The following is a 14,776-nucleotide window of genomic DNA, read 5'->3' on the forward strand; positions in this document are numbered from 1 at the left end:
AGTGTGCGCAAAATGTACAATATGCTACAATGTTTATGGACAAACTGGTCCAGTGAATATTTATCGTGCTAAACAGATATGTGCAACAAAATATGTGCAAGAAAACAGAACTAAAACCGAATATAAAACATATCAATATAATAATATGAATATATAAAAAATACACTGTTGTCACAAGTGCTATATAAACAAAAAAAAATATCTATTATAAAATATTGTAACCATAGGGTGCTGTATGAACTGTACTAATCAGTACAAGAGGATGTATAATGGGTAAACTCTCTAAATGACAGAATCTTTTGACACTGATATTAGTACCATATATAAAATAAACATAACATTGTAATTGGATAAACCCAAGATAAAACAATTAATAAAGTCTGTAGTCAGAATAAAACAGAGAACCAAAAAAAAACCTGCCAAATATAATGATCTTGGCAAAGATATCAAAAGATAATATGGTCGGTAAACCGTTCTGCAGGGTGAAGGCTGTTCCTCTCCAAAAACCGGTGGTGAGTCGGATGATCTAAAGTATGCAGAAAAGGAGAAAGAGAGAGCGCCCAATAGTGTGATATTGCACTGGAAAAACAGGAGCAGGAGAAAACAGCAACGTAAGAGAGGTACTCACAAACAAGTTGGCACTCGCAAGTAGTGCATATAGGCAGGCTGACCTTTAACAGCAGTCAGTACGCTGATGGATCTTGTCCTGTATGTCTGTACACCAAGGACGTTTGTTCGGCTGTTCGTGAATGCTGAAAGATCAGGGGAATCATCTGCACACAACGTGTGTGTGTTGATTAGACGTCTGCGGTCCGAATGTTCAGCTTAATGAGCAGTGAGACTCTTCCAGCGTGTGTGAGTTGTTCAGGTGTTGATAGTAATCAGTTCGTGTGACTATTTTTAAAAAACACTGAGAGTTTAAAACAATGACAGCAGGATAGATGTATTAGGATAAAAAGTGGACATTTATTAGGAGCAATACAACGCGTTTCTCGGCCGTTATGCTCAGTGGCCGTTTCATCAGAGAAACCTCTATGACTAAGCACTAGGCGTTCAATCTCCATACCTTCAAATTTAATGATTTGAGATCCTGATGGAAAAATGGGCCTTGAGATAGAAGGTCTGGCCTTAACGGAAGTGGCCAAGGTTGGCAACTGGACATCCGAACAAGATCCGCATACCAAAACCTGTGTGGCCATGCTGGAGCCACCAGCAGTACAAATGAAAGCTCCATTATGATTTTGGAAATCACTCTTGGAAGAAGAACTAGAGGCGGAAAGACATAAGCAGGTTGATAATTCAAAGGAAGTGACAACGCATCCACTGCTTCCGCCTGAGGATCCCTGGACCTGGACAGATACCTGGGAAGTTTCCTGTTTAGATGAGAAGCCATCAGATCTATTTCTTGAAGCCCCCACATCTGAACAATCTGAAGAAACACTTGCATCTGTTGTAATCACAGTCCAGGTTGGACGAACAAAAGAGGCCCCCTGAACTAAACAATGGTGATCTAACAACCAAGTCAGAGATAGTCGAATATTGGGATTTAAGGATATTAATTGTGATATCTTTGTATAATCCCTGCACCATTGGCTCAGCATACAAAGCTGAAGAGGTCTCATGTGAAAACGAGCAAAGGGGATCGCGTCCGATGCTGCAGTCATGAGACCTAAAACCTCCATGCACATAGCCACTAAAGGGAATGACTGAGACTGAAGGTTCCGACAAGCTGAAACCAATTTCAGACGTCTTTTGTCTGTTACAAAGTCATGGATACTGAATCTATTTGGAATCCTAAAAAGGTTACCCTTGTCTGAGGAATCAAGGAACTTTTTGGTAAATTGATCCTCCAACCATGTCTTTGAAGAAACAACACTAGTTGATTCGTGTGAGATTCTGCAGAATGTAAAGACTGAGCAAGTACCAAGATATTGTCCAAATAAGGAAACACCGCAATACCCCGCTCTCTGATTACAGAGAGTAGGGCACCGAGAACCTTTGAAAAGATCCTTGGAGCTGTTGCTAGGCCAAAAGGAAGAGCAACAAATTGGTAATGCTTGTCTAGAAAAGAGAATCTCAGAAACTGATAGTGATCTGGATCTGCATCCTGTAAGTCTATTGTGGACATATAATGCCCTTGCTGAACAAAAGGCAGAATAGTCCTTATAGTCACCATCTTGAATGTTGGTATTCTTACATAACGATTCAAAATTTTTAGATCCAGAACTGGTCTGAAAGAATTCTCTTTCTTTGGAACAATGAACAGATTTGAATAAAACCCGAGACCCCGTTCCGGAAAAGGAACTGGCACAATTACCCCGGATTACTCCAGGTCTGAAACACACTTCAGGAAAGCCTGAGCCTTTACTGGGTTCACTGGAATGCGTGAGAGAGAGAAACTTCTCACAGGTGGTCTTACCTTGAAACCTATTCTGTACCCTTGAGAAACAATGTTCTGGATCCAATGATTTTGGATTGAATTGATCCAAACATCTTTGTAAAATCTTAGTCTGCCCTCTACCAGCTGCGCTGGAATGAGGGCCGCACCTTCATGCGGACTTGGGGGCTGATTTTGATTTTCTAAAAGGCTTGGATTTATTCCAGACTGGAGAAGGCTTCCAATTGGAAATCGTCCCTTTAGGGGAAGGGTCAGGTTTCTGTTCCTTATTCTGACGAAAGGAACTAAAACGGTTAGCGGTCCTAAATTTACCCTTAGATTTTTTTATCCTGAGGCAAAAAGGCTCCCTTCCCCCCAGTGACAGTTGAAATAATAGAATCCAACTGAGAACCAAATAATGTATTACCTTGGAACGAAAGAGATAGCAACGTTGACTTAGAAGTCATATCCGCATTCCAAGATTTAAGCCATAAAGCTCTTCTAGCTAAAATAGCTAAAGACATATACCTGACATCAATTCTAATGATATCAAAAATGGCATCACAAATGAAATTATTAGCATGTTGAATTAGCTTAACAAGGCTACACATATTAGGATCTGGTACTTGTTGCACTAAAGTTTCCAACCGAAAAGTTGAAGCCGCAGCAACATTAGCCAAAGAAATAGCAGGCCTAAGAAGATGACCTTAACATAAATAAGCCTTCCTTAGATAAGATTCAAGCTTCCTATCTAAAGGATCTTTAAAAGAAGTACTATCTGCCGTAGGAATAGTAGTACGCTTTGCAAGAGTAGAGAGAGCCCCATCAACTTTGTGGATTTTTTCCCAAAACTCCAATCTATCAGTCGGCAAAGGGTACAGTTTCTTAAACCTTGAAGAAGGAGTAAATGAAGTACCCAGACTATTCCATTCCCTAGAAATTGCATCTGAAATAGCATCAGGAACTGGATAAACCTCTGGAATAGCTACATGAGGTTTAAAACCCGAATTTAAACGTTTACTGGTTTTAATATCAAGAGGACTAGTCTCCTCCATATCTAATGCAATCAACACCTCTTTTAATAAAGAACGAATATACTCCATTTTAAATAAATATGAAGATTTGTCAGTGTCAATATCTGAGGCAGAATCTTCTGAACCAGATAGATCCTCATCAGAGATAGATAAATCAGAATGCTGTCGGTCATTTAAAAATTCATCGAATTTATGAGAAGTTTTAAAAGACCTTTTACGTTTATTAGAAGGTGGTATAACAGACAGGGCCTTCTGAATAGAATTAGAAACAAATTCTCTCACATTAACAGGAATATCCTAAACATTAGATGTTGAAAGAACAACAACAGGTAATGGATTACTACTAATGGAAATATTGTCTGCGTTTGAAAGTTTATCATGACAACTAACACAAACTACAGCCGGAGGAACAGTTACCACAAGTTTACAACAAATGCACTTAGCTTTGGTAGAACCGACATCAGGCAGCAGCATTCCAGAAGTAGATTCTGAGACAGGGTCAGATTGAGACATCTTGCAATATGTAATAGAAAAAACAACATATAAAGCAAAATTATCAATTTCCTTATATGACAGTTTCAGGAATGGAAAAAAATGCAAACAGAATAAGCCTCTGGAAACCAGAAGCAAAATGAAATAAGGACTTAAATAATGTCAAAAATCTGGCGCCAAGTATGACGCCCACAACTGACAAAATATGTTTTGGCGCCAAGAACGTCTGCAACAAACACGAGCGTCATAGATGACGCAACTACGTGAAAACTCTCAGCGCCAACTAAGACGCCGGAAATGGCGACATTACGTCAACAAACGTAATTCTCGTGCCAAAAAAGTCTTGCGCCAAAAATGACGCAATAAATTATAGCATTTTGCGCTCCCGCGAGCCTAACAGCCCGCAATTTAGAAAAGAAAGTCAATTTGAAAAATTTTCAGGTAAGAAATATAAAAAAAAAATGTTTTCTTTTTTGTTTTTTCATATGCATTTCCCAAAATGAAACCGACAGTCTGTAAGAAGGAAATATACTGATTAACCTGAATCATGGCAAATATAAGTATAAAACATATATTTAGAACTTTACATATAAAGTGCCAAACCATAGCTGAGAGTGTCATAAATAAAAGAAAACATACGTACCAAAAGACACTCATCTACATAAAGTAGACAGCCAAACCAGTACTGAAACGAGAATCAGTAGAGGTAATAAGAGTATATCGTCGATCTGAAAAGGGAGGTAGGAGAAGAATCTCTACGACCGATAACAGAAAACCTATGAAATAGATCCCCATTAGGATGACCATTGCATTCAATAGGAAATACTCCCTTCACATCCCTCTGTCATTCACTGCACTCTGAGAGGAACCGGGCTTCAGCATGCTGAGAAGCGCATATCAACGTAGAAATCTAGCACAAACTTAGTTCACCACCTCCATAGGAGGCAAAGTTTGTAAAACTGAATTGCGGGTGTGGTGAGGGGTGTATTTATAGGCATTTTGAGGTTTGGGAAACTTTGCCCCTCCTGGTAGGAATGTATATCCCATACATCACTAGCTCATGGACTCTTGCCAATTACATGAAAGAAATGGCCAAGAAATAAATTCTGCCAGGGTATGTAAACTTATGAGAACAAGTGTATGCCATAGAACATTCTACAAAAACGTAGTTCTTTTTTTGTGGTGTTTTCCAATGTTATGATATTTTAGATGGTGGTTTCTAAAAAATTTGCTGAAAGAAATGAGGTATAACGTGTGCGAGTACCTCACAGAAAGAGAACAGTTGACATTTATTTATGTTAGTGTTCTCCCCAGGACCTTTATAGTAGGTGCACCACCCAGCTGTTTTTACTCATCACCCTGCTAAACTTTTAGCCAATATTAAGCTAAATTTGCTAATATTAAAAATGTTCAATTATCACTAAATACATTAGTTAAATTATACAATTAATTTGGGCTGTGGATAGCAGAAAATTATATAATATTAGACAATATTACTCTGCCCCACCCAGCTACTTGATAATGCCACCCGGCTGGCAAAATATTCTGTTTAGAACACTGTATGTATAAATGCAACAAGAAACAAATGGCTGAAAACACAGGGCTCTGTAATGGCGCAGAAGGGTTAAAGGAATAGTCTAGTAAAAATTAAACTTTCATGATTCAGATAAAGCAGGCAATTTTAAGCAACTTTCTAATTTACTCCGGTTATCATTTTTTCTTCATTCACCTGGTATCTTTATTAGAAAAAGCAAGCATAGGAGCCGGCCCATTTTCGGTTCAGCACTTGGGTAGCACGACTGTAGCCACCAATCAGCAAGTGCTACCCAGGTGCTGAACAAAAAATGGACCAGCTTCTAAGCTTACATTCAAATAAAGATAGCAAGAGAACAAACAAACATTGATATTAGGAGTAAATTAGAAAGTTGCTTAAAATTGCCTGTTCTAATCATGAAAGTTTAATTTTGACTAGACTATTCCTTTAAGGAAGACACAATTGGTGTGTTTGTGACTGCAAGGCGGTGTCTAACAGACCAGCACTGAGGACATCCCCTCGCCTCCAGCAGGTGATTTGTTAGTGGACTACAGTGCAGAGGAATTAGCGATAAAGATTAAAGTGCTTGCCTGGAGCTTCATCTTTATCCTTTTCAGCACAACAAATAATTTACTTTATTCACAAAAAAGGAATACAAAGCATATAAATAAAAATAGTATTTGTATATGCTTTGTGTTCCGGTTTTGTGAATAAAGAAAAAATACTTAATGAATTCTGTTAGTACCTTCCATTTATTGCTTTGTTTGCAAAACTTTAATTTAACATTGAATTTAACATTGCATGTGAGCACTATTTAGCGCTCTTGTGCAACACCACCCAGGCACGGCCAAATAATCTTTTCTTCATAAATGGAAAGAGTCCACAGCTGCATTAATTGCTTTTGGGTAAATAAGAGGAGGAGGCAAAGACACCTTAGCCAAAGGCTTAAATACTCCTCCCACTTCCCTCATCCCCATTCTTCGCCTTTCGTCCCAGGAGGTTGGCAGAGAAGTGTCAGAATTTATTTTGTCTCTTACGGAGGGTAGTACTCTTCGACATGGGACAGGAGTTTTAAGTAATCCTATCAGTCTCTCAGTGAGGGCTTGGATGAAAGTTAGAGTCCGGAGATGCAGGGAGAGTCTTTCTGCGAAACCATCCCGACTCATGTTAACAGCTTCTCAAGCAATCAGCATTGTCGAACTTCGCTCCGCTGCCTGCTTTCTTCTCTCAAGTCCATGGCAGAGGCGATGCTACTATCCGTCACACTTGAAGGGCCGTGTCCCTGTTCCACAACATAGATTCCAGTAAGATTGTTTCATCTTACTTTTGTCATGATTGTATTGTATTGTATTACAAATGTTTTCCCCGAGAGGCTACCACCTGGCGGGACTAAATATAAGGGTCTCAGTGAGGCGCCTTTTGTATCTTGGAATCAAGTTAATATCTCATGAGGGGGGTTATCCAACAGGGTTTTTTTTAATCATGTTTGTTATGTGATTTGACCTGCTTATGCGTATTGTTACTTAGGCTCATGGCTTTGTGGAACATAACGGCCTTTGGAAGTGATGTAATCTTTACAGTCGGGCGCGCTTTTTGTGGACTGTACGGTTCATCTTGTGACTGGGTGTGGTCACGTTTTTAACTCTCCATTTCCGCATTCCTAGCCCTGTGGCGACGGAGAAATTTGGATCTTCTGGTGTTGGGCTCTTAGGAGGTGGTGAGTGCTCCAGCCATTGTGGGTGTCTGGTGCCGTTTAAGTTTTTTGGGTCCCAATCTCGTTTCAATATCCTAGCTATGGAGGAGTCTGATACCGCGGAGACGGACGTCTCTGTTTTATTTTCTACTCCTTGCGCAGAATGCGTATTGCCCCGGATGATACTAGCCTATCAGTTATGTTCTGAATGCCATATTAGAGTGCTCAATTCCTCGGGATCGGGGAATCAAGGAGCCGCTGAGCCATCCGTCTCTGGGGCCTCTGTCCACCGAGTGGCAAGTTCCCTTCCATCATCGCTTACTATGAAATGTAGGTAACCCAGGCTTCTTCCCGTCAGGGGTTTCAGCACAAAGTCGCATGTCCATAATTTTGGCACTGGCGCGTATGCAACTTCCAGAAGTTGGTTTTGGATACTGTTCATGTTCCGTTATCCAGGGCTCTTCAGGCATAAGGTGGCCTGTTCAGCTCTCTGGGGGAACGACTGTCCCTGAGGCTTCGGGGGGTCAACCTTCGAGGCCGGAGTCGTCTTTCGCTCCGGCGGTGGTATGCTGTGCTTTTCGGTATAGACTGACAAGCCTTTTTGTTCTTTTGAGGCACGCTTTGGCCTTGTCAGAAGATCCCATCCTTAATGGATCGGAGACTTCTCAGTCTGCTTCTTCGAATAGCTTGCAGAAATAGAGGGGATGAAATAAGGGGATGAAGTAATCTTCTTATAGTCTTGTTATTGAGTACTTTTTCCAGTTTGAGCTTGGTAGAACAGGGTCCCTGTTGGGCGTTCCTGCAGGTGCTTCTGTTCTGCTTAGGCGATAATCCTGTGAGTTGCCTTATCCTTTATTTTATTTGAATAACGCTCATGTTTTATATTTCCTTCGGGAAGTTTGTTTGGAATCGATACTCACAATGTTTGATCGCACTGTTACTTCTAAGGAAGTTTTGTTATGGACGTGTTTAGTCCTATGTGCGTCTGCTGTTTTCCCCCCTCTTGGGGGGATTCTGTACAACCTTGACAGGGATAGCCCTTGGTTTCAGACTGGTCCTGAATGGGTTCCGTTCCTTCTGTCTTGAGGCCTAATTCAGACATGTGGCGCCTGTTCTGCCTGGTTGGGCGCCGAGTGCCTTACATATTATTGTGTTATTCTTGTTCTCTTTTACAAGTTTCAGTTCAGCTTCTGAGTGGACCTGACGGTTTGTGAGGCATGGGGGATTGGTTCAGTCCTCATTGGCCTCTCCAGCTGGTCGAAGCCAGTGAGGTAGCTCAAATGGTAAAATGCCCTGACCACTAGGCCTGTTCAAAGATTCTAGGTTCAGTCCCGGCAGGGCCGACTCAGCCCTTCATCCTTCTGAGGTTGATAAAATGAGTACCATTAAGATTGGGTAATAACAACTATTACTATTCAGCTGCCGATTTGTTTAATCCGAGAGCGGGTGCTGGAAAAGCGCTTTGTGTCCCACTGGGAGAAAGGCGCTATATAAATACTAGTTAGAATCTCTCATGATTCCGTCTTTACGTTGGGATGTGGAGTGTTCCTTCCCTGTGTGGGTTGGCGGTTGGGAGGATTTCAGACCTCCTTGCCGCCGGTTCTGGCGGTCTTGCCTTTGTGGCTCTTGGAATTGTCCTTTTTATGGATTTTTTCCTTTTGAGGTTCTCGTCTTCGGATGAGACTTCGGGACTTGTCCGTTGCCCCTTAGTGGTCTTGGCCGCCTTAGGAAAGGACCTTGTGGCTTTTCCTACTTCGGGAATTAAGTCGATCCCTATCAGTGGAAGGTAGGCCTTGTTGTCTCCTTCTCCAAGCTTGGCTTAAGGGGTTTTCTACCGGGGTTTAGGATTCTCTGCATTCTTTTTACTTGGGTATGGTCCTCTGATACTCCGAAGGAGATTATGGAGACTAGCCTTTGGTTTGCTCACTCTTCGGGTGACCTTGTCCTCAAAGTTTTTTCTGGGCATTGTTTTATCGCCTTGGGGGTCTCTAGGCCACTCTTGCGTTTCTGTCGTACTTTAGCTCCCTTTGGAGTGTCATCTTCCCTTTTGGGTTGGGATTTCCGAGTGTGACTTGTTCCTGTTTTCCGGGTTAGTCCGGTTATGTTCCCTGGAACGATCTCGGACTCAGGCCTATAGTTTTTGTTGTGGATCTTCCGGATGTCCGGAAGACTTACGATCCTGTGGCTGGTTCGGTGCGATACAGTTTTTCCAGGGAACACAGGCTGTAACCTTTGGTCTATAAGGCTTGGCTAGGATTTCTGTGCCCTTGTGCTCCACCTGAGCTGAGTGTTGCTGTGTATTACACGCAGAAGCTAGAATGCATGCACAGCTGAGTGTTGCTGTGTATTACACGCAGAAGCTAGAATGCATGCACAGCTGAGTGTTGCTGTGTATTACACGCAGAAGCTAGAATGCATGCACAGCTGATTGTGGCTGTGTATTACACGCAGAAGCTAGAACACCTGCACAGCTGAGTGTTGCTGTGTATTACACGCAGAAGCTAGAACGCATGCGCAGCTGAGTGTTGCTGTGTATTACATGCAGAAGCTAGAACGCATGCACAGCTGAGTGTGGCTGTGTTATATTTTAGAAAAAAAAGGATGAACATAGTGCTTAGAATAATTAAAGGGATATAAGCTGCAATATGTTAAAGCATTTTCTAATTGCACTATTCCTTGTCTCTACTCATGTGTTTATTTAACCCCTACTATGGACCAATAGGGCACTGACTTTAACTATGTGTTTAATACCTTTGCAGAGGTTAAAAAAGATATGTATATGCAATCAGTGCAATAAGAAAATGCATTATATCTCTTTAATAAAACATTTTCTGGTCCCACTATTGATGAAGAGTTTTGTTTGATCAACCCCTGTAAAATTATATTTCTCTTGTAAGGTGTATCCAGTCCACGGGTTCATCCATTACTTGTGGGATATTCTCCTTCCCAACAGGAAGTTGCAAGAGGACACCCACAGCAGAGCTGTCTATATAGCTCCTCCCCTAACTGCCACCTCCAGTCATTCTCTTGCAACTCTCAACAAGGGAAGTATCAAGAGATAAGTGGTGACTTAGTGTAGTGTTATCTTCAATCAAAAGTTTGTTATTTTTTAAACGGTACCGGCGTTGTACTGTTTTTACTCTCAGGCAGAAATTAGATGAAGAATTCTGCCTGGAGGTTGATGATCTTAGCGGTTTGTAACTAAGGTCCATTGCTGTTCTCACACATAACTGAAGAGTATGGAAGAAAGCTTCAGTTGGGGGAACGGTCTGCAGATTACCTGCTTTGAGGTATGTTCAGTATTTTTATTTCTAGAGAGATGAAATAAGTTCTAGAAAATGCTGACAGAGCCTTGTGTATTTGAGGTAAGCCTGATGCAGTGATTTAACAGCGACTGGGATCATGCTTACAAAACAGGGTAATACTCATGTTAATATTATTCAGTGTCAAAACGTTTACATTTTTTCATAAATAGAACGTTTTTTTCTCTGAGGGAGATAAATCTTTATTTGGGGCCTAGTTTTCCACATGACTAGTCAGATACTCCTAGGAGTATTTTTTTAAGGCCCCTCTGACATCCAGTACATGGTGGGAGGGGCCTATTTTAGCGCTATTGCTGCGCAGTTTTAATTCAGACTGAGACATCCAGCTTCCCTAGAGGAGTCCTTTGGCATCTGAGGACCATTATAAGGGGTTTATTCCTTCACCAAATTGTATTTGAGGGCAGGTAGGAGCCTTAGCAGAGCTGTGGCAGTTGCTCAACTGTTTTTTTTACCAGTAGTTGACGTTTTTGAATCCGGTTTGGGGGCTAAGGGGTTAATCATCCATTTGCAAGTGGGTGCAATGTTGCTTTAGTCCCTTACACACACTGTAAAAATTTCAAAGATTTTACTATATTTTTTCACTGTTTTGCAGTTTAAGTGCTAGTTTTTTTCTCTTAAAGGCACAGTAACGTTTTTGTCTAATTGCTGTTTCACCTTTATTAAAGTGTTTTCCAAGCTTGCTTGTCTCATTACTAGTCTGTTAAACATGTCTGACACAGAGGAAACTCCTTGTTCAATATGTTTGGAAGCCATTGTGGAACCCCCTCTTAGAATGTGTACCAAATGTACTGAAATGTCTATAAACTATAAAGACCATATTATGGCGCTTAAAGATTTATCTCCAGGGGATTCTCTGACTGAAAAAGGGAGATTATGCCATCTAGCTCTCCCAATGTGTCAGAACCTATAATTCCCGCTCAGGTGACGCCAAGTACATCTAGCGCGTCTAATTCTTTTACCTTACAGGACATGGCGGCAGTTATGAATGCTACCCTCTCAGAGGTATTGTCCAAACTGCCAGGGTTACAAGGAAAGCAAGACAGCTCTGGGGCTAGAATTAATACAGAGCTTTCTGACGCTTTAATACCTGTGTCCGATATACCCTCACAATGCTCAGAAGCTGAGGCAGGAGAGCTTCTATCTGTGGGTGACATTTCAGATTCAGGGAAGGCGTTGCTTCAGTCTGATTCTGAAATGACAGCATTTAAATTCAAGCTTGAACACCTCCGCTTATTGCTTAGAGAGGTTTTAGCGACTCTGGATGACTGTAACCCCATTGTGGTTCCAGAGAAATTGTGTAAAATGGACAAATACTTTGCAGTGCCTGTTTACACTGATGTTTTTCCAGTCCCTAAGAGGTTTTCGGAAATTATTTCTAAGGAATGGGATAGACCAGGTGTGCCGTTCTCTCCCCCTCCTGTTTTCAAAAAGATGTTTCCCATAGATGCCGCAATACGGGACTCGTAGCAGACGGTCCCTAAGGTGGAGGGAGCAGTCTCTACCCTAGCTAAGCGTACAACTATCCCCGTCGAGGACAGTTTGCTTTCCTAGATCCTATGGATAAAAAATTGGAGGGTCTCCTTAAGAAAATTTTTATACATCAAGGTTTTATTCTCCAGCCTCTTGCATGCATTGCCCCAGTTACTGCTGCAGCGGTTTTTTGGTTCGAGTCTCTTGAGGAGGCTCTGCAGGTGGAGACCCCGTGAGACGATATTCTAGACAGGATTAAAGATCTTAAGTTAGCTAATTCCTTTATTTCTGACACCGTTTTTCATTTAACCAAGCTAACGGCTAAGAATTCAGGTTTTGCAATTTTGGCGCGTAGGGCGCTATGGCTTAAGTCCTGGTCAGCAGACGTTACTTCAAAGTCTAAGCTTCTTAACATCCCCTTCAAGGGACAGACCCTATTCGGGCCTGGTCTGAAGGAGATCATTTCTGATATTACTGGAGGTAAAGGTCACGCCCTTCCTCAGGATAGGTCCAATAAGTTAAGGACCAAACAGAATAATTTTCGTTCCTTTCGAAACTTCAAGAGTGGCGCAGCTTCATTTTCCTCTAATACAAAACAAGAGGGAAATTTTGCCCAGTCCAAACCAGTCTGGAGACCTAACCAGGCTTGGAACAAGGGAAAGCAGGCCAAGAAACCTGCGGCTGCCTCTAAGACTGCATGAAGGAGTAGCCCCCGATCCGGGACCGGATCTAGTCGGGGGCAGACTTTCTCTCTTCGCCCAGACTTTGGCAAGAGACGTCCAGGATCCCTGGGCACTAGAGATTGTTTCCCACAGTTATTTTCTGGAATTCAAAGGTTCGTCTCCAAAGGGGAGATTTAATCTCTCACAACTATCTGTAAACCAGATAAAGAGAGAGGCATTCTTACGTTGCGTTCAAGACCTACTGGTTATGGGAGTGATCCACCCAGTTCCAAGAGAGAAACAGGGGCTGGGTTTCTATTCAAACCTGTTTATAGTTCCCAAAAAAGAGGGAACTTTCAGACCTATATTGGATCTCAAGATCCTAAACAAATTTCTCAGGGTCCCATCCTTCAAGATGGAGGCAATCCGGACCATCCTCCCTATGATCCAGGAGGGTCAATATATGACTACCGTGGACTTAAAAGATGCTTATCTCCACATTCCGATTCACAGAGATCATCATCAGTTCCTCAGGTTTGCCTTCCTAGACAGGCATTACCAGTTTGTGGCTCTTCCCTTCGGGTTAGCCACGGCGCCAAGAATCTTTACGAAGGTTCTAGGGTCCCTTCTGGCGGTTCTAAGGCCGCGGGGCATAGCGGTAGCCCCTTACCTAGACGACATTCTGATTCAGGCGTCGACTTTTCAAATCGCAAAGTCCCATACGGACATTGTTCTGGCCTTTCTGAGGTCTCACGGGTGGAAAGTGAACATAGGAAAGAGTTCTCTCTCTCCTCTCACAAGAGTTCTTCTTAGGAACTCTGATAGATTCAGTAGAAATGAAAATATTTCTGACAGAAGTCAGGATATCAAAGCTATCTAACTTCCTGCCATGCTCTTCATTCCACTTCTCGGCCGTCAGTGGCTCAGTGTATGGCAATGATCGGCCTAATGGTAGCGGCAATGGACATAGTTCCGTTTGCCCGCCTACATCTCAGACCACTGCAACTTTGCATGCTCAACCAGTGGAATGGGGACTACACAGATTTATCTCCTCTGTTAAATCTGGATCAAGAGACCAGAGATTCTCTTCTCTGGTGGTTATCTCGGGTCCATCTGGTCCAGGGGAATGAGTTTCCGCAGGCCAGAGTGGACTATAGTGATGACAGATGCCAGCCTTCTGGGCTGGGGCGCAGTCGGGAACTCCCTGAAGGCTCAGGGTTCGTGGACTCAGGAGGAAGCCTTCCTTCCGATAAACATTCTGGAATGCTCTTCAGGCTGGGCCTCAACTAGTTGCGGCCAAGTTCATCAGATTTTAGTCAGACAATATCACGACTGTAGCCTATATCAACCATCAGGGGGGAACAAGGAGTCCCCTGGCAATGATGGAGGTTTCCAAGATAATTCTATGGGCAGAGGTTCACTCTCGCCATCTCTCAGCTATCCATATCCCAGGAGTAGAGAACTGGGAGGCGGATTTTCTAAGTCGGCAGACTTTTTATCCGGGGGAGTGGGAGCTCCATCCGGAGGTATTTGCCCAACTGATTCAACTATGGGGCAAACCAGAACTGGATCTGATGGCGTCTCGTCAGAACGCCAAGCTTCCTTGTTACGGGTCCAGGTCAAGGGATTCCCAGGCAGCGCTGATAGATGCTCTAGCAGTGCCCTGGTCCTTCAGCCTGGCCTATGTGTTTCCACCGTTTCCTCTCCTCCCTCGTCTGATTGCCAAGATCAAGCAGGAGAGAGCTTCGGTGATTTTGATAGCGCCTGCGTGGCCACGCAGGACTTGGTATGCGGATCTGGTGGACATGTCATCCTTTCCACCATGGACTCTACTACCGCTGAGGCAGGACCTTCTACTCCAAGGTCCATTCAAACATCCAAATCTAATTTCTCTGCGTCTGACTACTTGGAGATTGAACGCTTGATTTTATCAAAACGTGGTTTCTCTGAGTCGGTCATTGATACCTTGATTCAGGCTCGAAAGCCTGTCACTAGGAAAATCTATCATAAGATATGGTGTAAATATCTTCATTGGTGTGAATCCAAGCGTTACTCGTGGAGTAAGGTCAGGATTCCTAGGATACTATCTTTTCTCCAAGAAGGATTGGAAAAGGGATTATCGGCTAGTTCCTTAAAGGGACAGATTTCTGCTCTGTCTATTCTTTTGCACAAGCGCCTGGCTGATGTTCCA

The sequence above is a fragment of the Bombina bombina genome, chromosome 7, assembly GCF_027579735.1.
Source record: "Bombina bombina isolate aBomBom1 chromosome 7, aBomBom1.pri, whole genome shotgun sequence".
Taxonomy (NCBI): Eukaryota; Metazoa; Chordata; class Amphibia; order Anura; family Bombinatoridae; genus Bombina; species Bombina bombina.